The sequence below is a fragment of the Drosophila pseudoobscura genome, chromosome 3 (assembly GCF_009870125.1).
Source record: "Drosophila pseudoobscura strain MV-25-SWS-2005 chromosome 3, UCI_Dpse_MV25, whole genome shotgun sequence".
In the NCBI taxonomy this organism is placed as follows: Eukaryota; Metazoa; Arthropoda; class Insecta; order Diptera; family Drosophilidae; genus Drosophila; species Drosophila pseudoobscura.
The window spans coordinates 15,306,481-15,332,814 of NC_046680.1; the positions used below are offsets into that span (position 1 = coordinate 15,306,481).

At 47.8% G+C, this 26,334-nt stretch overlaps 1 protein-coding gene across 1 annotated transcript in view; it reads right to left on the bottom strand.

Annotated features, from left to right (window-relative positions):
• The window catches only part of sbb (scribbler), a 74,087-nt gene extending 50,941 nt beyond the window's left edge, over window positions 1-23,146 (bottom strand). Inside the window, exon 1 of the mRNA XM_004444245.3 lies at window positions 22,031-23,146. The gene's annotated coding sequence lies outside the window, so the exon portion shown is untranslated. The remainder of the gene's footprint in view (window positions 1-22,030) is intronic.
• Window positions 23,147-26,334: the final 3,188 nt, after the last annotated feature.

A 26,334-nucleotide genomic window follows, 5' to 3' on the forward strand; every position in this document is an offset into this window, starting at 1 on the left:
GAACTTTCTAATTACATTTTCAGTGCCACAGAATGCCAACACTTGTATCTGGCCCTTGGCCCCGGGCCGGTCCGGTGGTCGGCCACCTCTCCAGCCATCAGGCCATCAATCAGTGGGGCAACAAAACGAGAAACTGTCAGTCATGTAGGGGCCCAGAGGGGGCAGGGGCGAGGGCAGGGGCTAGAGGTGGCAAACAGCTTCGAATAACTTAATTAAATGGAACCCTGTTAGGCGCCTTCCCACTCAAATCCCCACCCGCCAACACCCCCCCAAGGCCCCACTCAAGTAGCTTCAATTAGCCGACTGAAAGCGGCGACAATGTCATTTGCGAGAGACCCGGACCCTCTCGAGATTGACTTTTAATGACCGGAAATAAAATAAGAACGAAGCTGAAAAAGAGTCGAGAGCAAAGAGCGGAGCAGCGGCCAGCAGCAGAGGCAAAAAAAAACAAAAACCAAAAAAATAATACAACTTGCGGTTCATCCATTGTCAGCGCACGAAAGAGCGCGAGGGAGGAATGTGGAAAGAGGAGGATGAAGGATGGAGAAGAAACCGACGCCGGGGGCAGAAGCAGCCAAATGAAAAATGTTTCAAAACTGCCGCCCCACAGTTGCAGTCGACCCCAGTCCACAATCCAGACCCTCTCTCTCCGCACTCCACAGTCCACAATCCAGACTCCTCTCTCTCCGCACTCCACAGTCCACAATTCAGACTCCTCTCTCTTCGCACTCCTCAGTCCACAATCCAGACTCCTCTCTCTCCACAGTCCACAATCCACACACTCTACTGCACAATCCGCATTCTCCACTCCCCGCTCCCCGCCCCTACAGCAGCAGCAGCAGCAGCGACGACGACAACGAAGATGATGGCAGCGAAAGGCAACGCAAAAGAGCCGCCGCGCACACAGTCGAGAGAAGCGAAGTCGAAGTCGAAGACGAAGTCCGAGTCGAAGACGAAGTTGCGACACGACAAAAACAACAAAAATGAAAACAAAAACGCCAGAATGGAAGGGGAACGCAGAAAAGCCAAGGTAACGACTGTTGTTGTACCCTTTGCTGTTGAATACCTCGTCGGAGATCCCCAATTACTGCCATACATACATTCGCCTAGTGGGATCCCAAGAGCGGAGTATTTTAAGTGCCTAATTACCGCGCTAATCGAGCGAAGAGTGCCAGAGCCAGTACAGGGTGTTGCCGAGTCTCAGCGTTATGGCCCGATGCTGCCCGGGAGGCAAAAAGATTCATCTTCTTGTGTTTCTATGTCCCCCCCTTGGTACTCCCCGCTGCCTGGCCCATTGAATTGATGAGTTTCGCCTCAAATGAGTTCAAAAGGTTAATAAACGTGCCTCATAGCTGGTCGGCTCTGGCTCTGACTCTGGCTCTGGCCTCTCATTTGAATTGCCTCGGAATAAAGCAATTTATCTAATTGTTTGCCTACTGCCACAGCCAGGGCACTGGGAAAATGTTTTCATTTTCTTCGATGGAAAATTATGCCAAACGAATGCAAATTGCAGTTGACAATAATTGTTTAGGTGGTTTTTCCCCATTCTTTGTTGCTAAATTGAGCAACGCCGAGTGCCAAAAAAAAAAAAAAACACAAAAAAAAAACAAAGTATATGTATATAAATAAATAATAATAAAAGATACCCAAAAATGCCGCCAGCTCTTTTGGCAATTTAATTATAGAGCCAGCGACGACGGCCAGAGGCAGGGGCAGGGGCAGCGGCAGGGGCAGGGGCAGCGGCAGGGGCAGGGGCAGCGGCAGCGGCAGGGGCATGCACTCGAATCGGGGTCCGGTCCCCATAGAAAAAGCCACTGCACAAATGCACACAAACCCTGGTCTCTCGAGTTGATTTGGCAGCCACTTGAGAGCCACAAGGGGACTTGGGACTGGGGGGAGGGGCAGTTTCTGGCACAAAATGGTACAGTGGAGACTCGTGTGTGTGTGGCCCCTGAATTTTCGCTGCCAAATTGAGACATTTTCCCCCCCTCTAAGCAGCGATCACTGTGCCTACGATTTGGCACAGGCAAAAATGCCTTGGCCAGGTGGGTGCTTTGGGGCCGGGGCAGGCAGGGGGGCAGGGGGGCTAGTGGCCTGGCTGTGGGCTTGGCCGCGGCGTAGGGGGTTCTGTTAATTTATGCAAATTGCACGGTGACCAAATGTCTGGCGAGTGAACAAAGTACCCGTCATTAAGTGGTCTAAGCAGCGAGCGCAACAACTCAAACTATTATTGATTAAGTGCCGCCATTATTCGCTGCAATTAAAATAATTAATTAAATATACAGGTGCACACAAGAGTGTGTGTCGGAGAGGAAGGGGAGCGTGCCGCCCAGCATCGGGGGCTTTGCGGAAGGTAAAAATCAATTTGAATATGCAAATTAGCTGGCATAACAATGGCCGACGCCTGTTCCGGCCTGGCCAAAAGTGTTAATAAATATTGTACTGCCAGGCAGCGGCAGACAATGGGCCCAAGAAAAGAGACTGCCGGCTGCTACTTCAAGACTCGATCGATTTGTTCGCTCTGCGGTGTCTGGGCGCCTGATTTATGCACTACCCGATGCTATCGCTCATACGCCGTGTTGCCGTCGTTGGAAATTAATTATGCAAATAACTCGTCGCAGCCCCAACCCCCCCCCCCCCTCCCCCACCGTTCGGTGCGTTTATTATTTATGCACAATATTGGCTAGACATTTAGTTTGCTGGCAAATGGCTGGGATTCCCTTTTTTGCCTATCGACAAGCGATTAATTCGCAATTTGCAGAATAAATACTCTCAGTGTATCAGCCATGCTCAGGTTAAATTAATCGTTAATTAAGCAACCGACGAGACATCTGTAATCTATAATCCATCACCAGCTATTGCTATCGATATTTTATCGCCATTTGTTGTTATTTTTATTTATTTAAAACTTAAAACATCAGCAAATATGTTTATATTTGGTTCCAGCTCATATCGATTTGCATTTATGTGATATTTGGAATTGATTTGTAGTAATAAGTTTTTAAATCGTAACAATCCAACGATTTTTGTCGATTTTGCGTTTTGCGATAACCGGAGCATGGCTGTATCTCCTCCCGTGCCTTGTGCCCTCCCGACGATGATCCAAGAGAGAGAGGCAGCCGAAGTTAGCCGAAGCAGAACAGGAGTCACTGAGAAGTCACTGAGAATTTCCGCCGCTTTGGATGACGGCTACAAATGGAAATTGGACATCTTCACAGATACAAAATAATATTTTTTTTTTTTTTTTTAGTTTTCCTGAACTTCAAACACAGTCAAACGCTGTACGAAAAATTGTTAAAGAATTAATTACAATCGTAATAATATTATGAAAATTCTGCACTCGACGTTTGCGCAACAAAATACGTTTTTCCAAGTTTCAATTGAGTTTTTCCACAGTGAAAAGTAAGCAATTAGGGGTTTTTCACAATCAGATTGAAAGTTAATTAATAAATATGTCCATCCACAAACGCAACACAGCCTGAAATATTAATTAATTACATTTAAATTCATATAAAAATCAAATCAATGAAAATTCAGTGAATTGAAAAAATACGGTGGAGAAAAAAACATGTGGAATTATTATATGCAAACGATGGTCGCTATTCAAAGCGAGCTGAAAGCACTTTTGGCATCATCCTCTGGCCCCCAAGGCCCAACCGGAGAGGCGGCTGATGACGAGGAGAGAAATATGCTATTTGGGGCGCGCAGTGAACCCAAAAAATCAGAAACAAAGTATGGTTTCTGGGGTAGAAGCTTTTAATACCCTTCCTGCGTCTCGCCAACAAAATGCATGTCTTGGGCATGACGAGGCAGTGGGTTGTGGGGGTAGAGCATGGATAGCACCAGTATCCCTTTCGTTGAACGAATATTGGAAGTGGAATTGCATAGTCTCTGATTGTGTGCCTCTTCTGAGCCAAATCGGAGTATACCCTTCCCTGCGAGGGCATGCCAATGGGTGATTTTGTGTATTTCTGTGTGTTGCGGGCTCGCCCCCTCGTGCTCTTCGTTCTTTGCCGTGCTCTGCGGGTGGTCTTTGTCACACACATGCCTCTCCCTCTCCCTCTCTCCCTCTCTCTTGTATAGCTGTTTGCTCTTGTTAACTTGTTCGCTTGTCGTTTCATGTCATTCCATTCGTCTCGTTTCATGACGTGCTTTCATGTCGCTAAATTTGATTTTGTGTAGCAGACAGCACGGCAGCCGCAGCACCGAAATTATGGCCATTAAATTGGCTTTTTTTCGATTGTGGGGGCCATGCCCCCACCCACACCCACAGAATAGAGTGGGCAGCGCCGTGGCTCTGCGGCTCGGCTCGTTCATTTATTATTGATATTAGCCACGCATTCATTATAAATGACAAATTTTCCATTTGCTTTTGTGCTGCTCTTTCGACGCTTTAATCTCATTTCACCCGCTATTTCCCTCTCCCTCTACCCACCCTCCTCCCTCTACGGTTCGCTTGTTTATTAGCCACACATTTACTACATTTTTGTTGGTAATTTCACACTCGAGTGCCTTAAATGCTTAATAATATGTCACTTGGCGACGAAAGGCTCGCGCGCGGGGCCAGAGACAAAGAGAGAGAGCTTTATGTCTGTGGCGCCACAGCGTCACACGCTCGAGTGCCACCAAACGTATGTAGAGTGTGACTTAATTGATAGATTGGTAGCAGAGGAGAGCGGTACATCTGATTGGTAAATTTGGGGTTTCGTTCAGCGAAAATACACTTTCCTTTGGTTTCGATTTCAATTTCGAACCATTTTATTTCCTATTTATTTACTTTCTGGAGCTAAAGTGGTTCCATCGGACTTTCCTCCTTCCCAGCCTCGCTCTTCTATCGTCTTTGAGCGAGCAAAATGAATTTTCTAATAAGGTGCCGTCGTCCGCTGTGCTGAGGACCATCCACTCTCTCTCCCTCTCTCTCTCGGCTCTCGCGCTTGCATGCATATTGACAGAGCGATGGTCCTCGAAAGAGAGCACATGTGGTGACGACGTCTGAGAATAATCCTCAATTTTAATGGTGATTAATTTTCTTGCAACCGAGTTCTGCTCTCTTCAGATTCAGATGTAGACATTTTCCAATCTGTCACCTTTTCCCTGATTCTGGTTGTCCTTTCCTATTTCTCGTTTTTTTTTATTAAATAATCTTTGATAAATGCGTTGAGAGGAAAACAATTCCGATCAATTCCAGCGACTGGAAAAAAGGAGCACTCAAGTGCTGTCCCCCTGTTTATGTTGACATTGTGCGTCGTGTCCATGCGATTGCCACCCCACTGCAGCGCACTTCACTGAACCACCAACATCAGACCACTCCCCCTGGCTGGCATCCTCCTACCCCTAACCACTCAGCGGTAGCCAGCAGCAGCAGTAGACAGAGGGCGACCTTTTATGGCATTGGGATATGGACCCCTGCGGTCGTTTGCATTGCAAAGCGTGCACAGACTGGAGAGGGGAGGGGGGAGGGGGGAGGGAATAGCGAGTGCGCACGGCAGGGGCTGAATGATGGAGAGATGATGAGGGGGGGCTCGGGCCGTAGCTGTGGCAGTGGCAGTGGCCGGGCGGGGCTGGGGCAGGGGCTAACATGATTTGCACGCTTCGTTGCTTCGGTTGCATTTAACATGCCCCGCGGAGGGTGCTCGGACACAGGCAACAGACTGTGAGCTGAGCAGTGGGGTGGGGCACGGGCGGGCTGGGGTGGGGGAACTGATGGCGTGTGGTTTTTGCCGCCGTTGCGGTTTCAATTCAAGTGACCGTCCCGTCCCCTCTTGTCGCGTCCCGTCACGTCCATGCCACTGCCACTGCCACTGCCTCTGCCTCCATTCCAATTCCGCTTCGACAGAGTCCGTGCAACGGACCGCATTTGGTTACAATTTGGTTTTTGTGCTGCGGCGCCGCAAAACGCGTTTCGTTCTTGCGGCTGCGGCTGTGGCTGCTGCAATTTCGTTTCGTTTTCAGTTTTCGTGTTGTGCATGTTGCAGCGCCATAACGTGCCCCGTGTGTGCCCCTGGGGCTGGCCAAAAGCAAACTGCAAACTCAATATGGAAATAAATTATGACACTAATGCCACAAACGAACGAGACAAGATCGAATTTTGCTCGTTTTCGTTGTTTTCGCCGTTTGCTGCGGCTGCCGCGTGGCTGGCGTGGCTGGCGTGTCTGGTGTTGCATGTGCTCTCTGTTGTGTCGCATAAATTATTTAGCGGCGCCTAATGGCAATTAGTTGCAAGTGACACGCGGCAAATCAACCGAAAACCGACGTGGAGTGGGCCGGACGGTGGCAATGCTCGAATCATGGCATACCCTGCAGGAGAGAGACCCCCCCCCCCCCCCCCCTTCGAGGATGTGAATTCTCCATGTAGGGGGTATCCATCGCCGGCCCTGTGGCATATGCAGCCGAAACAAAAAAAACTCTTGGGGCAATTGGGGCGTGGCTCTGCGTGTTGTAAATGCTTCATTGGGAATGCACATAAATTATAAAGCAAACAGAGAGGCGACACACACACACACACAGGCGCACATCGCAGAGCAAACAGTTCTGCCTCTCCCCCCGCCCTACTCCTGGGCTCCCTCCACCCGGACAGCTGTAAAAACTTATCGATAAATGTTTAATAGCTCGATAGGCACTTTTCTAGATAGGGCGAACGGCTGAGGTGGGGGAGGGGGAACGTAACGAATGCGCATAAATAAATAAACGAAAACATAAATAAATAAACGAGCAAACGAGCGGCAGGGCGGGAGGGAAGGAGGAGAGCAGTGCAGCAGCACACACACACGCACGCACGCACACACACACACACTCGAGTCCAAGTCGAGGTAGAAGGTATCCCCCCCCCCCCCCCCTCGGGTAGGCAGAGCAGTATTTAATATGAGCAAACATGCGACGAGCGTGTAAATATTTACTAATGAACAATATTTACTTTGTTATTAAAGTAGTCGGCGCAAGGGAGGTGGAAGGTTGGGTTGGAGTGGTTGCGGGGCAGAGTAGGAGAAGGAGGCCTGCTCTCCTTTTGCGTGTTAATGGCTGTGCAAGAGGTGTCTTGTCTCACTCTCCCTCTCATTCCACTCGACTCGACTCGATGTTGTGATTTGTGGCGTGAACCAGAAGACCTGCCCTGAGGGGTGCACCACACAGGGAAGAAGGTAAGGCCAGCCAGGAGTAAGCAAAAGCTGACTCTCAGCACTGGCCTACCTGCTGGCAAATATACCTTGCTCGGGCAGCCCGAAACACAAACCGAAACGAAACGAAGCCGAGCGAGAGGCCAGCCATACGGTCATAAAACAACTTGACTTGATTGCAGGTCCTACTTCTACACCTCCCTCGCCTCCTCTTCCACCGCACACTCAGCTTCTATCCACGTTCGCTTCGCTTCGCACTTCACACGAACACACACAGCCAGGCAGGGGAGAGGGAGAGGTTGAGCGAGAGCGAGCGCGAGCGCGAGTGTGAGAGATGGGGGAGAGATAATTGCCCTGAAGGGCAAACCCAATAGTGACAAAAGTGGCATTACTTTTCAATTTCCAGCAAACAAACAGCATTCGACAGTAGCCCACTCTCTCCCTCCCTCTCCCTACCTCTGCAACGGTATAATCAAAGCATGGCAATCGTTTAAAATTTATTTTAATTATGCCAAATCCTGTTCGTCACGTCACCCCCTCCCCACCCACTACGAAACAGCGTGCGAAAGGGCGAGCATCGGGTCCCCAATTTTATGCAGCGCACAGGGAAGAAGGCGAGCAACGAAGGAGAGTAACAGAAGCAGAAGCCGAGGGTTAATGCTTGAAAGCAAAGGGGGGGGAGAGAGGGAAAGAGCATGAATCATGCATTATACGACGCTTCCCCTGCCCTGCCGACAAAAGTGTTGAGACAAGGGATCTCGCATCACAACGAAAACGGAACGGAACGAAACGAAACGAAGCAACGGAGTGCAGAAGGGAGATGGCACGACTCTTGGGCTCGGGCTTGGGCTTGGGCTCGGTCTCGGGCGGGGTTTGTCTGTATGCGAGACCTGTTCCATTATAATTATGACCCTCATCAAAAATATTTGACTCAAGCGGTTTGTTTCCCCTTCCCCAGCATCTCTTGGGCGGAGGACAGACAGAGGACCAGACGAGACCCTTTTTTTTTCTTGCTTTCATAATTTCATTGAGGATAATTTGAAAATGCGCGCTACGCCAGAAATGGATGGACCCTGGGACTCTGGAAATATCTTTCTTAGATTTTTATGGCGAAAAGCGATTACGCAGCAGCGAAGGGTCGGCAGGGGAGCGGTGGCAGAGTGCCAAAATAACGATTAACATGGAAGGCAGAGAGGCAGAGGCAGAGGCATAGCAGGGGGAACTTAAGGGTTGCTGTGCCTGAACGAGGGTTGCTTTCCCTCCCCCCCGCCACCCCACTCCCTGCACGACTGTCTACGCATAAGTAATGAATGGGAAATGCCCGAATAGCAGGCAAATTTGACTTTCCCCCTTGGGATATTTGCGCACGCTTTTGATTGACTGGATTTTCGGTCTAAATGCAAAAAAAAAAAGGGGGGGAATCCGAATGGAATTTTCGACAGACAGCTGCACGCACCATAAAGGGAGAGGGGGGGGGGGGGGGGGGGGAGATGCGGTTACCGTAATCAACGGCAACACAACAACAGATTTGTAGCATTCGCCCGGCATTAAGAGTCTCTCCGAATGCGACGCGTGTTGCCCCTTTTATTGTTGTTTGCCTGCCGCATGCCGCCTGCCTTCTGCCTTCTGCCTTTCTGTGCAAATATTTGGCCCTGGCCCGACCCTGGGGAACGGCAGAAATTTGCAAATTAAATGATCTCCTGGTCAAAAAAGTGGCAGGCTTGGTTCCTATTCTACGGCAAATATTTATCCAGAGTCCGTAGCAGAAGAGCAGAATTTCCAGAATTCTTTTTACAAATTTTGTCAGCAAAAATTCTTCTCAAAGGAGCAACAAATGAGAGGAAATACATACATACATATATTGCATTCAAGAACAACAATCTCTCACCGAAAGCCGTCTAATCGTACTTGAATTTTCGAGAATTTATATGTTTCTGCCAGTGTCCTCTACAAGGACTCGTACCCTCACCTTTTCCCCTTGCCATGCCTTTGCCCATGTTCCTCGTTCCCCGCTCGTTTTCCCTACAAAAATATGAAAGAGGGAAAAAAACCGAAGCTCGACATGTGAACCAACAACATTATCCAACCCTTCCCCCTCCCCACCCCACCTTCTGGGTTTACTGTTTCTCTGGTTTCCCCCTCGAGGGATTCCGAGCGTGTAATGTATGCTTTTCATGTGTGTTTTTTTTCTGTTTTTGTTTTTTGTCTCCCATTGTTTAGCACGGAGTTGCGTTTCGTTTCGTTTCGTCCCTTTTCCGGAATCTCTCACCGGGAGGGGGAAGGGGGGAAGGGGGGCATCATTTAGGAGCATCAACTGCGACAAACTGACGACACGTCCTGGCCATGTAAAGCCTTTTGGGGGACAGACTCTACTCTGTTCATTTATTTCCACTCCCTCTCTCTCTCTCTCCCGTACTGGCCGCTCCTGTGGCACATCCTGCACTGCCAGACGTCAGCTCTTTTCTCATTTTCTGTGTATTTTTATGACGCAAAAACACAGCCAGAGTGCCAGGGCGGAGGCTGGTTGTGGGCCACTTAATTAGATTATGCGCCAGCCTGCCCTGCCATGCCCCCTCCCCTTCCCTGGTGCAAGCCACTCGGATAATTAACCGCGAAAGGTGAGCGTGCGGGAGAGGCTGGGGGCAAGGTGGAAAGATGTTGATTAATGTGTCGCTGGGATTAATTACAGATAATTGTTGTAAATATCAGCGCCCAGCCAGGGCGAAGGAGCAGTCCAGGCGAACGAAGCAAGGACCCTCTGCCAAAGGAATGAGAAAAAACTGTGCGGGGGGGGGGGGGGGGGGGGAGGGGAAAATGTGCGCAGCTGTCGCGTAAAGAGAAAGAAGCCACAAAGGAGCGGCAAAAGCAGGCAGCAGGGGGACACAGGACAAATATGCTTAATAAGTAAACAAGGGGAGGGATGCGACAGGGGAGGGCACAGGACAATGAGGCACGTATAATTACATAGCCGACACCTTTTGTCAGGCAGCAGCAGCAGCAGCAGCAACAGCAGGAGGTGGGGAGGGAATGAGGATGCGGTATAAGGAGGGTTTGTCCCAATCCTGAAACTGCAATCAATTTCCGTTTCCTCCCCGGCAGCAGGACGGGGGACAAGGAGGATTGGCCGCAAGAGGGTTGGTTGCTCGCGTCCCCAGGGAACGGCCCCGGTCCTCTCCTCTCCTCGCCATCCCTTGGCTTTCGGGCGCATTAAATGCTAATTTTCATTTGATTGAGTGTTCGGGTAACAGGACTTAGGTCCAGGACCTTCCACTCGCCGCCCAGCGATTCCCAGCGAAGCGTAGTGCAACAAAAAAAAAAAAAATCCCAAGTGCCGTGAAAATTAATTGATTTGCAGATTAATTCCTTCAACAATGTGCGAAAAAGGGAAACCGTGGAGCAGCTGCTGCAGAGTCAATCCCCGCGCGGAACCGGTACCCGTACACGATACCCGGACCCGTACCCGTACCCGTACCCGTACCCGGTACCCGGACTACCCACCGGAGTGCCCACTCGAGTAAAATATTGAATCGACTTGAAGCCCCTTGACTTTTCCCTTGTCTACGGCTCAATGCTAGTACATATCCGGATTTGGCTCCGGTTTTGGTTCTTTCCCTCCACTCAAGTGTCCGCAAATACATCCGCATCCGCATCCTCATCCACACACACACTCGCACACGTGCACATCGCATTTGATATTGAATAAGCGAAACGGCAGTCGAGAAAACATGAATAAGTAAAATGCCAATACAGTCGATGGAAAAAGGCATGTTCCCCCGTGGGGTGGGGGGAGGGGGGACGATACAAGTTGTACCTAGAGATGGCATCGTGAATTTTTTCGGTAAACATTCATCGATTCCGGGCTTAAATGATGCATGCAAATGTCGAAGAGAAAGATCAATCTCCGCCGTTTAGTCCGTGAAGCAGCCTTCAACCCACGATGCCTCCGCCTCCCTCTTTCAATCACGAATCACGCTGGCATCATCCGCGTTCCACGTTCCACGTTCAGAAAACCAAGAAGGGAGCTCTCGGCCAAGTGGCAGCCAGTGCTCGAAGCGAATGGAAAGAATCAGAGACCAGCAAAGGGGGACGGGGACAGATGGGGGGACGGGGATGGGGACTGGAGCTCTGGTCCGGGGTCCGATATGTATTCTGTATGCTGTTTGGCATGCAAATTGTGTGCTGCGCCATTCTGGCTGGCCCAGTCATGTCCGCGAGGGGGGAGCGGGGCACCCGAGGGGTGTGGGGAGTTTGGAGTCTCGGTCTCTGGCGCGTTTCCAGCTCAATGCACAAATACTGGCAAAAAGACAGCAGCAAACAGCAGAGAATGAGTGGGAAAGAGAGAGCGGCAGAGGGAAGAAGAAGTGACAACAACGACGATGTTGGCAACGTCTTCAGTTGCACACACACACACACACACACACACGGCCACGGACACTGTGGCACACAGATATGGCTGATGCATATCTAAAAGCATATTAAGAGTCTGCAACAACAGCGACTGCAACAACAACAACTGTGGTAAGTGTGTAAAATGATCAGCAAGTTGCAAAATGCAACACGAGACGAAGGGAGATGCGGAGGGGACCCCGTGCCATGCCAAGCCACGGATGTGGATGGTTGGATGAATGCAGGATGCATGAAGCCGAAGGTAGGGCCACACTATCACACGCCTCAGAGGGAGAGAGTGAGAGGCAAACCTTGTATTGAATATACCTTGCATGACTGGTAGAAGGATGGTGGGGCGGAGGGGGGACAGTTGGTTTGTTGTGTGGTTAGGCGAGAACAAAGCGCCGGCATCAACTCAAGTAATCCCAATAGAGAGAGTTGCGAACAATGGCTGAGGGGACCAGAGAGGGCGGGACAGTGGCTCTGAACAGGAGAAGAGCCAGGACCAACCAAGGCGCGGTGCCCTCATTGCCGGTCCAACTAATAGATACTCCAACATATTCCTATTTGCATAGATCATGATTGGATGGTATTCCACAAATTCCACAAACTTTTCGGAAGGGTGGGGGGGAGGGTATGTAATGGTGACCACAGGAGTCACCGTTCACTGGCAGCTGTCACATCTCTCTACATTATACATATGTAGATATGTATGTAGATGTGTATGTAGATGTGTATGTATATACGGGGCCACCAGGGCACATGTACACCCACTCGTGCATTCAATTCGAAATGCCTGAAGGCAATAATAAAACAATTCCACTCACACACACACACACACACAGCCCTCAGCCCTCAATACACCCTCCTGCACTCCACTCCACTCCACTCATTCGACTCGGAACGGCAACTGTTGGCTGGATAACCATTTTGGTCTGTGCCAGAAATAAAATCTATTGTCTGCCAAAAAGTTAACGCACTTTATTGCCATTGTTCGCTCCCGGTGGCAGAGCACAGAGTCGAGTCGGGTCGAGGGGAAGGGGAAGGACCGGGTATCGGATGCCATGCTCTACTCAAGTTCTACTCCAGTCATTTGTCAAGTGAGCTCGCTCTCTCTTCCCCTCTCTCGATGTCTTCGTAAACTTTGCGGCAAAGCAAAAAATATGTAAAAGAAAAGAAGAACATTTGTTGTACCCTTTCACATGCAGCTTTACTCGTATTTGTTGGTACATCTGTAATGAAGAATTCCGTCGGAAAATCAGACTACCCTCCGCAAGGCAAGGGTATCAAAGCACACAAGCAGCGAGCAGGCCAAGCAGAAGAAGAGGATAGAAGGAGCATGGAGAAGAGAGAAAAAATGTTGGCAATACAATATTTTGCCATTATGTCGAACAATAACAAGTAGACATAAGTAGCGGCCAGAGAGGGGGGTATGATGAGGGAGAAACGAGAATCGAAGCAAAGGCAAAGGCAAAGGCAACGGCAACGGCAAAGGGAGAAGCAGAGCAGAAGCAGAAAAGCCAGGCAGAAAAGCGAATAGCTGCCAATTTCAGGCTTAAGTGTTCTTTTCTGGCTCTCATCCTCCTTCCCTACACCCGAACACAAACAACGAAACGACCGACAGACCAACGAACCAACGAACCGACGGACCGACGACCGACCGACCGACCGACGAACCGACACTCCTCATCAGATAATGGGCTACAAGACATTGAGCCAAAGAGCAACGACGCATATGAAATTTAATACCACTTCACCTTTATTCTCTTTTTTTTTTTTGCGCTCTTCTCTGCTTTGTGCGGCATCCGCTCTGCTCCTTGTGCCATCTCCCTTCCACTCGCGAGCAGACTTAACCAGAGAAGAGACGACGGCAGCGGCAGAAGCAGCAGCAGCAGCAGTGGCTTGAGCGCTTTATTAAGCGCGTATTTACAGCAAGGAAAATGATTTTGTATTTTTAATGAATACACACACCGTTGTGTGTTGTGGAAAAGCCAACGAGGGAAATGCGGTCACTACGTGGGCAGTGGGAGAGGTGAGGGTAGGTAAAATAATGAATTAACAAACACAATTCGCATTTTATGGCCCCCACGAAAATGAGGCAAGAATTAAGCAAAGAAGAAGAGAACGCACACACACACACAGGCACACACACAAGCATACATTTCGCATGAGCAAGCACAAACAATTCGGAAAGAGAGGGAACGAGTAGATGAACGAACGAGCAAGGGAGCGTCAGGGGAATTGAATTGAAAAAAGAAACTCAACAAGAAAAAGGAGGAAGACAAAAACACACAAGCAAGAACCAGAGAAGACAAGAGAAGAGACGAAGAAGAGAACTTCTTCACTCGGCACAAGAAACACAACAAAAGGAAAACAACTGAAAAGAAGGAGAGGCACAAAGGGGGGTGTGGGGGGGACACACACATTAATATTAAACAAAAAGTGGATGCACAGGGGGGCCACAGGGCAGGACTGCCAAATGGGAAGCGAAATATAAACGACAAAGTTTCGCTCTCTCCTTCACTCTCCCCTCCACAAGAAGCTGGAGATGGGGAGGAGCGAGAACTGAAGAAGAGAAGTTGCTCCTTGTAGAGTTGCTAAAGTCTGCGCGTGTGTGTGTGTGTGTGTGTGTGTGTGTGTCTACTCTTTGGGCCCTTCACAAACTTCAGTGGCAGCCACGCCACGACGGATCCACTGCTGGAGGCAAAACTTTGACAATGAAAGCCAGGGCCCAGAGTTCAGAGCCCAGAGCCAGAGCTGGCAATATATTGAATATGGACTGGGCGACTTCTCACTGCCTTTCATGGCTCCCTTCCAAGTAAATCCGTGCTCGGTTAGAGGAGCACCGTGGTGGGATCTGCTGGGTTAGATAGGGTGGCTCACAGTATGCAAATGGATCTGTTCTCCGGCTTAATTGAGCCTCGTAAACATCTGATCGAGGCGGAAACATTTCAATGCCATTAAAAGTGCATTAAAAGCCAAAGAAACAAAAAACACCAGAAAGAAGCATGCGATTGTGGATCGTATTTTTGATTAATTGCCAGCCGACACACTCTTCAACCCGGAAGGGGGGAGGGGTAGGGGTAGGGGTAGGGGGGGCAACAAATTGTAATCCGATACGGGACGGACTCAGTGTGAAAGAAATCGATTCGAAAAGAGGAAAAAAAAAACAGAAAAACGAAATCCGAGACAAGTCACTTTTGCTGTTAACTGGTTTTCACGGGCCACAAAACTTCCAAGCGGCATCTGAAGAATGTGCAATTGAAACTAATTCGGTTAAGTGATGTGGCTGTGTGGCAGTATGGCTGTGGCCCCACTTGGGACTCCTGCAACATGGCCGTTGGCATGCTGTGAAACAAGTTGCAAGTTTGGCTGGCCCGGCTAGTCGAGCTGCACGCACGCACACAGCATGCAACAAATTTCTCAGCACAGTTTTTTTTTTTTTATGGAGCTGCCAGTGAACAAACAGTTGCAGTTGCCACAAGCACTCCAAGTAGCCACCAAAAAAACAACAACAAAAAAATGTACAGCAAAAAAAATTAACACCGAATCAGCTGCGCGAGTGGTTGGTCATTTTCATTAGCTTTAATCTCGTTTACACAAAGATACAAAGATACTTTTTGCAGTTGCTGTTGCTCCCATTTGTGGCAACAATTTGCCGTTGCCGTTGCCATTTCTCGTTTGCCACAAGTACTGCCTGTGTGTGTTTAGTTTGTGGCAGCCTCGAAATTTATTGGTGCGCAAGGAGATAGCGATGCCAATCGATGGGGAGGAGGAGGAGGCTCTCTCTCACGCACATCCTGCACAGTGCACTTGGATCTCTCTCTGCACCCCACCTTCTATTGCATATACCCTGTGCCAAAGAGTGTCGAGGGGGTAGGGGGGGGGTCTGTTTTCACAGCCTTTTTGGCATTGTTTTCTTTGCTGTTTTCGCTTTATTTTCTTCTACTTTTTGCTGTTTTATTTTGTTTGGTTTTACCTCAAAAAAAAAAACGTTGCAGCTAATTTGCTTTTGTGGGGTGGGGGGAGCCCCCTCTGGCGGCTGCACAAAGCAAAAAGCCAAGCAAAAAGCCATTTCGCAATTTTCAATTGCTGCACGTCAAAAGTGTTAAAATGGCACGCGATTTATGGCCAACAACAACAAACACACAGGCAAAAAACGTGCACAGACAATATCACTGTGTTAGTGTATTAGTGGTGTGCGTGTGTGTGTGTGTGTGGCAGTAGCTGCAGAGTCTTAGATGCGCTTAATTAGGCAAAAGCGCGGCAGTCCACTCTCTCTACCCGTCCCTCTCTCTCACTCTCCCTGTCTCTGTCTCGCCTTTTATTGATTTACGGCCAGCAATCAAGTGCGAAATTGACATTCCCCCAGTGCGCCGCACTGCACGGCACACACCCCCCCCCCCCCCCCCCCACCCCCCACATCCATCTACCGAGGCGTGTAAATATTTGTTAAAATATTCAAAGTTTTGCCAGCCGCACAGCCGCGAGTGTCTGCATTTCATTATACCCTGACTGAGGGGCATACATATGTATATCGGGGGGCCATATCGTTAGGGTATCAAACGGTTCGATCTTTCTTTATTTTGCTTTATTCGAGGCTCATTAATCTAAGCTGACGACGAGGGGGGGAGAGGCCATAGCAAAACTGGAAAACTGCCAGTTGGAAAATGAAATCAAATTGCGTCCATTAATCCCCCACCACCACCACCCTGCCCCCCACCCAAGAGATCCCCGCTCGACGGATACCGTTTGTCAATCGCGGCGATCCATGGTCCATGGAATGAACCCCCCCACCCCCATCCCCTGCAGCGCTGCCAATTGAAATGCAACTAATTTGTTCTGCCCCTCCTTCCTTGGTTCCCGATTGTTGTTTTTGCACACATAAATTACAATAATTATTTAATAGTTGAATAAATCAGAAAACTGATTAGCACTAGGGGATACCCATTACGCTCCAGTGGATGGGGGGTTATGGGGAAAGCCCCGCCAAGAGCTCCAACGAATATACCCCTTTGCTCTGTTGGATATTGGGTATCGAAGAACATCAGAAATTCATCGACAAATCGTCGCCGGAGCAAGTCGTTGCCATATTAAGCAATTTTCTGATGGAGCCCTGATGGAGCCCTGATGGCACCCCCCCCTCCCCCTCACGCAAATGGCCATAATAATCATATGGTTAATGACGATTATACAAGTTTAACTCCTATCCGATCTATGTACGATAATCACACAAATTACAGAAAAAAAAAACAAATCAGCAACAAGAAAAACATAAAAAAAATCGCAGAAAATTCAACAATTTACAAAAAAAAAAGACAAGCCCCCCTCCCCCACCACTCCCATATTTTTGTAATGAAAACCGAAAAAGTATCGTAGGAAAAAAAAAAACAAATTAAATACAAATACACGAGTAAGTATGTATGTATCCACAAAGAGTACAAAAATAAACGTGCGGTACATAAAAAACAAAAACACACACAGACACACAGGGAAAAATAATAATAATAATGGTTTAATCTTTTTACGACCAGACAGCAGCGGGGGGTTTGCCCCCCAGCCCCCCACACGCAGAGATCTGAGAGGAAGGAAAGGGTATGCCGGAGTGACAGAAGAACACCAGAAGCAAATGGTATGGTGTCCCCCCCCCCCCCCCCAATGCCAGATATGTATTGGGGCACATTTAAGAATCTTTCGATTAGGGTCAATGGTTTGTGGATCGCATTTCCCACAAAGTATCTTTTGGAAGCAGATGTAGTCCAAAAGGCAGGGCATTCTCTAGTCGATCATCCAGCTGGCCTCGACCGAAAGGTCGCTCTCTCTCTTTCTCTCGCCCTGTGCTTGATTATTTCCATATTTCAAAGTCGATGTCTTTGATACCCTATGATATACCGCACAATTGTGGTCCGTGGCATACACCTGATGGCACCAGTAATACCCTCGGGGGCAGGGGAGAGTTTCATTTGCGTTGCGGGGAAGCCAAAGCCCACCAAATAAAGAAGCATAAAAGATATCAAAATAAAAATGAAAGAGCGAGCAAAGAAGAGAGGAGAGGGGGTGTGGGGGGGGGGGGCACGGTAGCATTGCGGACGGACACAGCAGGCGCTCTCATTCTTGTTGTTGTTGTTGGTTTGCAAATGCTTATCTGGTATTTAGAGAGACAGATAGAGAAACAGCGGGGAGTGGGTAGCGGGGAGTGGGGAGGGAGAAGTCAAACAAACTCGCCAAAAACGTATAGCAGGGGGGGGGGGGGGAAGCACGCTTTTTGCTGGTGCTTGATGGACTTCCCCCCCACCCCTCCCTGAACCCACCCGCAGCCGAAGAAGCACAGCCGCAAAGCGAAGCAAAAATAAATGTAAGCAAAAAAGCAAAATAGAGAGAGAAAAACAGCAGACCCGACAAATCAGCCGCTAGGCAAATAAACAAAGTGAGTTTTGCGCGACTCACGAAATAAATAACCGCCGAAGCCAAAGCCAAAGCCAAAGCCAATGCCCGATCCAAGAGATACATTTTTTGTTTTTCGGGGAATAGAATACACTTTTGCCTTGGAAGGTGTTAGAGCAGAAGATCATCTATTTATTAAATTTCATTATGAAATATATTTGGTACTACCCAAAATTATGAGTATATCGAGACATAAAAGACTTATCCTACGACCTATGGTATTTTTTTGGGGGGGGGGGGGGGGAGTATAACCTCTGTAATAGAAGCCTATGGACATTAGACTTTGCTACCAAGAGAGTGTGAGAGAGATAGCTTGAGAGATAAAACTAGTGTGGCCAGACACGTCTTCCGGCTATCAGTCGATTAACGGCGTAACAATCCTTCATTTGGATCCCAGCTCAACTGGAAACCCAAGCCATATATGTATCTCTCTCGCTCGCACTGCATGCCATAAGGACTTTACAACCTTTACTTGACGATCTTCAAGCTATCGTTATACATATTGTAGATGGATTTATTATTATAGATGCTCGACTTATAGCTCCCTTTGCCGTATTACACATTATCTACTACTAATTTTCATCCTCTTTTTGAATTACCATTCTCGTAGTTCCTCAAATATTAGTCTAATCTGTATCTGCAGGTTGCGCGTCCTGCGGCAGCGCCCCTCGGTCTGGCTGGGTAGATTTAGAGAGTATTACGCTTCGCCACGAAGACTAAGGAATGTAGATAGCATTTTTTTTTTTTTCCTGAAACGAATAATCTTTGCTTTGCTTTTAATTTTGCGACTAAATTTAGATTTAGCTATTTTTGGCAGCAAAAAATTTTCGGTGCGGCGCGTGTAGCTGCAAAAACAAAATACGAATAAATACGAGTGTAGAGCAACAAAAAATGTCAACTCCGATAACACATAAACAACTCAAAAATCCCCACGGGTTTTTTGTTACTGCTGTCTGTTGTTGTTGTTGTTGTTGTTGTTGTTGTTGTTGTGGGAATTCAAACTCGTTTATCAAATTGCAAGACACTTTCGAGTGCGACACTCAATTAGCGTGCTATCTGTGCCCCGCCAAGCCCCAAGAACACTTTGATTTGGACTTAATTTAAACGTTCGAAATGGGGCTGTCATGTTGAAATGATTTCAAAATCCATCATAGACAATTTCTATGAGAAAGAAGGTGAAATGGCCATACAAGTCTTCAACTTTGGGTCGCTATATCTTCTGGTATGTCCCCTCTATCGACACGGATAAAAAATCCCCCGAAAGGTCGTACAATTCTGTTTGGAAATCTTTAGTTTTTGTACATTTCGGTGCTGCAGATGTCGAATGAAAATTGTAAAAGTGCGCAGACATAAAAAAAAAGTTTTTTTTTTGGTTTTTTTTTTTTGCAAATTCTTGTTCCGCTTAAAGTACCTTCCAAAAGTTGCATTTTTTCTCTCAGTGTATATGTATAATAACTATGAAATAATTATGAATTTCGGTAACTATATGTATAAATATTTATTGAGATTATCGCCATCGTGATATTGCTATATTTACATTTTATAATTAATTTTTTTTTGTTTTTTATTTATTCAGGTTTTGGCAACCACCCGCCCGCCTCTCCTTCGGCAAGGATATCGTTTAAATTGAGTTATTTGCACGAAAGTGGAATAAATACGATTGTGTGCATAAATTAAATGAAATTAAATTAAAGCTTGTTTAAGCGACACATTAAGTGTGGTTTTTTATGGAGGTTTCTGTTGATTCCTCTGTATAAAATATCATTTATTCCCCCGTGTGGCAGGCAGGCAGGCAGGCATAAATTAATTATCGAAAGCATTCATTTACACGGCTGACTGCCCGACAGACACGACACCCGCTGCCCAACCCACACAGATACAGATACAGTTACAGATACAGATACAGGCCGTATCTCACAGATACACGACTGTGAGTGTACCGTGTACCCAGTGAAGTCAAAGTCTCGGATTCGAAAACATCATCACAATCAATTTGCCTCGTTTCTCGTGATGGGAATTGAGTTTTGTGTTTTTTCGTATCTTCCCCCCACCGCCCGCCCCCCGCCCGCCTGGCTGGCCCACATTATCTAGTGAACGTGGAACGCTTTCGTGCCTCTGGTGCTTTTGTCCCCCCCTCCCACTCTCCCCTCCCTTTGTGGCTTTGTTTTTTGTGCCTCTGTTGGTTGCCGGTTGCCGCTGCTGTTCTCCTCTACATGTGTTTAGCGTGTTCAGAAATTTGCTTTTTTAATGACGCTCTTGTTGATTGCCGGCTATTTGTTTTTGCCTCCCCCCCCCATCCCCCCTCCCAACCGTTCCTGCCTAGGCCCGTGCCCGTGCCGGTGCCCCATCCGGGGCTCTGCCGTTTCCCATGAATGTGAAATCTTGTATTTGTGCAAATTTGATGCCATTTATTAATAGTTTGATGATAGTTTCTTTATGTTCTATGGCGCATTCGGCTGCATTTGCCGTGAAACATAAATACTTTTGTTTTTTTTTTTTGGTTTCAATGAATGAAATCCACTTTGATTATTTGAAAAGGGGCGGCTGAAATTGAAATGGCAAACATGGAGGAGCTCTCTCGCTGCTAATTTGCATGGGCGGACGACAGACAGACACACAGTCGGGGGCGGGGGCGGTGGCGGGGGCGTGGGCGGTTGTGGGCCTGGTGGGAAGCCAGCATTTGTCACTGTCAGCCTGTCACAGTTTCTATGAAAATTGAACAAATCAATTAGTTGTAATCGTATCGGGTTGGGCCCCCACACAGGGGTGGGGCTTCTCAGCACAGTAGCTGTGTGTGTGTCCCCCCCCCCCCCCCAGGCCAACACACCACCGCCATGCTACCAATTATGAGCTCTGCAATTATATTTGTATAATGTTTTGTCAGCCAATTCACACATTTTCCCGCGCTATCAAATAGTGGCCATAGTGGTCCCCCTCTTTGGCCAAAAAGGCAGCACAAACAGGCCAACTAAAACTAAAAGTCGGTTAACGTGGCTCTGGCTCTGGCCTGGTTGTGTCGCTTGCGGTTACAGTGAAACTCCCGGGACTGTGTAGTGGGGCTGTCGGCAGTCGGCTGTCGGTAATTGGAGGTCCCACTGTGTCTGGCGAGCGTGTCGGCCAGAGTCTGGCCTGCTGCTATCGTATATTGCTTGTTGCCGTTGCCGTTGCTTTTGCTTTTGCCACAGCCACAGCGCAGTGTGACAAATTATTGTGTACGAATGTCTGTGCAGTACATCTGGGGGATATGCACACCGAGCAGAGCGCCAATCGCTGTTGCTCCCGGTGCTAATGACCGTAACTAAGTTGGCGTCACGATTGTGCGCGCCACTGGAAACACTGGACTGGTCCTCGCTCTATGCTGTTGCGGTGCCCAGATCGGGCTGAACCGACCATTTGTGTGAAATATTTTTGCCTAATAGACGCTTAATTGTGTCTCGGTGTGTGCATGTATCTATGTATGTATGTATGTATATCTGTATCTGTATGACTTGAACAGTTGTTTAAATAAACAATTTTGGCATGTTTACAGTGGAACTGCACTAAAATGTTTATCCAATCGAAAGCATATCCGTCGGATACACTTGGGAAGGCTCCTAACCAAAGGCAAAGAGAGAGAGAGAGAGAGAGAGAGAGAGAGTACCGCTTTTTTGCTATTCCTCGTTCCACTTTCATCAATAAATCTCCAAAATGGCCCATTCTCAATTCGGTAATCGCTCAGCAAAACAATAAAAACTTCATTTAATTGCAAATCGGCATAAATTGAAACACCTTAATTGGCATTAGCTTGGAAAATGCGTGTGTGTGTGTATGTGTGTGTGTTTGTGTGGAAAGAGTACGGACATGCGGCGGCAGTAAGTGGCGTGCGGCAATTAATCAAACTGGAAATAATTCACTATCTTTCTCGCTCTCGCACTGTGTAGCTCTGTGAGCTAGCCATCTCCCTCACACCACAGAGTCAGAGTCAGAGCCAGTTTAAGACAGACTTGGGACAGACTTGTACAAATAAATTGACTGCAAAAATATACATGTACGCGAATATATGTATGTATGTATGTATGGATATGTAGACAGATCTAGAGGATGCTCACCTTTTTATAAATCCAAAATAATCGCAATTTCTGCTCTTGATATGCTCGTTCCTTTCTCATAGACAGCATCCAGTTGATGGAACGTACGTGGGGGAGAGGTTGATGATGATGATGAGGAGGAGGGGGGCGGTGTTGGGCAGGTGATGAAGAGCTGTGTGGCGAGGCGAGGTGCGAACGAGGACTCTGGCAGCTTCTTGCTGGCCTGTTCGCTCTCCTCCTCTTAGGTGAGTGTGAGTGTGAGTGAGTGGGGGAGAGAGAGTGTGCGAGAGGGCGTAATAATCCACAAAAGAAACGCCAGGCACACACACACACACACTTACACTTACACACACACACACACAGACGCACACACAGGGGGCGCTCGGTTGCTCGCCCAGGAAGACGGAAAATGTAAATCCACAAAATTTTCCTCCGTTTCGAGTTTGCTGCTGGCTTGCTTGGCTTTGCCGAAAAGCAATCTCAAGAATTATTCTCCATTTATGTAAGCGGGGGCCAGAACGAGACAGCCAAACTCTTTGGCTCTTTGTGCGGCCTTTTTTCTTTCTCGTTCTGCCGTTGCTGAATTTCCTTCGTGTTTTTTTTCACTGCTTTGACACTTTTTTCATTCCTTTTGCGACAAATGTTTGAACTTTTTTTTATGAGGTTTGTTGTTGTTTTTCTTATTTCTGTACAAAAATACGAGAAAACGGCACATTGAGTAAGCGGGATGGGAAGAGGGAGAGACAGAGACAGCGACGCGTGTCCAAGCTCTATTGCCTGCTCCGGAGAACAGAAGCTGCTACACACACACCCGTACGTACGTATGCATGCATACATATGTACATATATGAATGTGTGTATGTGGGCATGGGTATGGGTATCGAGTCGGTGAACAGAGCTTGGGGCACAAAAAAATGCACGGGGGAGTTGTATGACAAAGCGACCGAACGAACAAACGAGCGACAGACCAACCAACCGACCGACCGACCGACAGAGCGACGACGCGACGAACCGACGACAGCCCAGCGCTTCACCTTGCACACGCGCCCGCGCAGACGTCACAATCAGAAATTAGTGAGAGCGGCGAAACGACGAGTTCGGCAGCGGAGCGACGAACGTTTGTCGGCGTTCTTTTACCGCAATGTTTGTGCGAAACATAAAAAAAATCTCTTGCACACATACACACATGCGTATATATATATATATACACACATATATATATATATATATGCACATGCGCCGCATTTACAAGCACTGACACAGCCCCCGCTACTGACTATGAGAGAGAGAGAGAAACGACAGGCACACTCACACACACACAAACACACATAGTTTGGGGCCAAGCTGTATAGTAATTTTATTCCGGTACTATTCCGACTGATGGAGCTTCTGCTTCTTGCTGCCAGCAGCAACATATTGCCAGTGCCACATTCTCGTTCCTCTTCCTTTTTTTTTTACTACTATTGTGGCGGCTTTGGCTTACACTACTTTTTGCACCAGTATTGGTGCATAGTATTTTTTCTTTTCGGCTGCTACCAGATGATGATGATGAGCCAAGGCAATGAATACGATGATTACGCTGCTCTTTTCATACCCATGCACATATGTACACACGCACGCACACGGTCCAACACAAACACACACTCATACCAGTCAGACCCCAAGTGGGTAATTTGTTTTATGAGTAGCGGCAAATAGCACTTGTGTATGATTGTCGCTGTTGTTGCTGCTGCTTCTTGTGAATGACAGACGGCAACGAGTAATAATTTTTAATGCGTTTTTGGCATTTCTACGCCGCTTGGGTTAATTGCTGAAACCGCGACGCGACTACGTCAAACACACGCACGCACACGTACACACACATGCATATTGATCGCTCACGATCGAGAAAGAGAGGATGAGAGAGAGAGAGCAATAACACTTTCTGTAGTTGCTGCTTTAAATTAAATTGAATTGAATGCACAAGTAAAACACATTTCCATCGAGATGGCTCGGCGATAATTGAACGATTTTACATACTTATTTTCACTGGGTAAATCTTTTGTTTTAGCACGCAAATTATGGGAACAAAATGTTGAGTTGTAGGTGTTTTTCCACACAATTTTGTATGTTTTTCACAGCATTTCACAGTTCGCGACAGCGTTAACCGTTGCTGTCGGCACGAAGCGAAGAAGAAAACAAACGCGCATAAATTGAGAGGCGAGAGTGGCCTGGCAACGAACAGGGTTTCCAACACATACACATACTCAGTCGTCCGCACACAAAGGCATTCCCATGCATATACACAACTCAGCTTCGCTCTCTGAGCGAATGTTTTTAAATGGCGGCTTTTTTTCTTCTCTCTGCGCAGTTGCACCAGGGTATAGTAATAGCAAGGTCCCTCTCTCTCACAGATGCAGGCAACTGAGGCCTCGTATGACACTAAAAGAGAATGCTTTCTTGCTTGCCTCTCCTTATTATGGTTGTACCTTGCTTTCGTGACGCCATATTGCGCAGTTATGTATGTTTATCTCTTTCCAATTTGTTTACAGTGCCGTCGTGTGGTCTCACTTGTCGGCGTTGCTGCTGCTTCTTCCTCTTTCCACAAACTTTTTATTGCCTTCTCTGTTGTAGTTGTAGTTGCTGTTTTTGGGCCTCTGCAAATTGTTTTTGGTGGGGTCCTCTCGTTGTCAATGTGCGTGCGGGATTGATTACTGATTGGCATGTCGTTTGCCCATAGCTGGTGGTGGTGGTTGCTCCTCTTGTTTCCCTGCTTCTCCTTGTCGGTTGTTTTAGGCAGCTTTTTACCTTCTCCAAAGCACACACACAAACACACACACACACACACACAGGCGGAAGGAGCCTTCCTGATGGTTGCTGGGTCGGGTAGGCGGTATATAATGACATAATGAGATTTATTAGGCGCAAAATAAAGCCATAATGTTCCATTTGACCTTTGTATAACTTTGACACTGGTAATTTTTGCTTTCCTGTGGATACGCCGGGCAGAGCTTATTATTTCGATGACACGACAAACGAGTCATTCAAGTAAAAGGCAAATAAGTGGCATCCCTTTGGGTGTCCTCTCCAGGAGGGGTCACAGGAAAAAAACGACAGTGAATTTCAAATTCTTCACATTTGGCGCCCACCTCTTCCCACTACCGATATATATTCGGTGCATACTTTCGGGCGGGTGTCGTAAATAATTACCCCACCGTGTAAAATACGTGTAACTCTGAATTCCCTTTAAAAGTCCGGACGAAGCGGAACCTTTTTGGTAGCAGATCCGGCCCTGTTCCGGCTGCCCCTCAACTTTGTCGAAAACTTGCAGGAGTATATCCCAAGCCCTTCGGAGGTGTTTGCTAGCTATTTCTCCATCGACATTCGTGCACGCTTCTTCCATTTTATTGCTTTGATTTTGATTTCTAGTTGGATTTGACTACTCCCTCACACAGATACACACAGACACACATTTCTGGCATTCGGGGAATTGATATCCTTGTGCGCTTTTTGCCAAAGTTCAGATATTTTTCATTTTATTGCTTACACACAAACATACTTGGGGCGCGGTGGGGGGGAATACCCATGTCCTGCACCCAGGGGGGGCTTGGGCAAATAGCATTTGTCAGGACTGGCAATATTTCATTCCGGGATGGACCGCTGCCACTGGATGCCCTCGGCTTACGGCCAAAGGACCTCGACAGGCCTCCCAAATCCCGGCTATGCTTGTGTATGTGCGTGTCCTGTCAAAATGAAAATAATCCCCCAGGAGGCGCATGAATTTGGGTTTGCCCAAAAATCTTTCACATCGATTGAGCTGTCGACCCGAGCGGGCGGCCCCGGCACTCAAAATTATGCAATTATGTGCGTTTAAAAGTGTGCAAATAAATAGAATACGAATGCTAATGAAGTTATTATTATTTTATGCGCCATTTAAGCAACACGGAGCCTGGGGGCCCACACCAGACACCCGGAGAAAGTCAGGACCCCACCCGAGGGGACACACAACATGAATAACAAACGGCAGATTCGACGACTAGCAAATGGACAAATATTTGTGCCAACATATTGCCATCCACCACTCGGCTTATGGGGTCTTGGCTGGTCATTCGTACTGATCGAAAATGGGGGGAAAATGAAAAGCGTTTCCCCAGTTGTCAGCTCCGTTGGCTGCGATTTTGACAGTTCGCATATCCATTTCCCCGCTCAGCCGCCGCCGCCACGCTTGTTGCAAAATATGATTTCATTGTGCTCAAATTGAATTAAATTTTGGGGAATGTGACGGGGGGGAGCCAGGACCCAAGCCGCAGCTGCCGTGCGACTGTCTCTCCGTCGCTCTGTCTGCT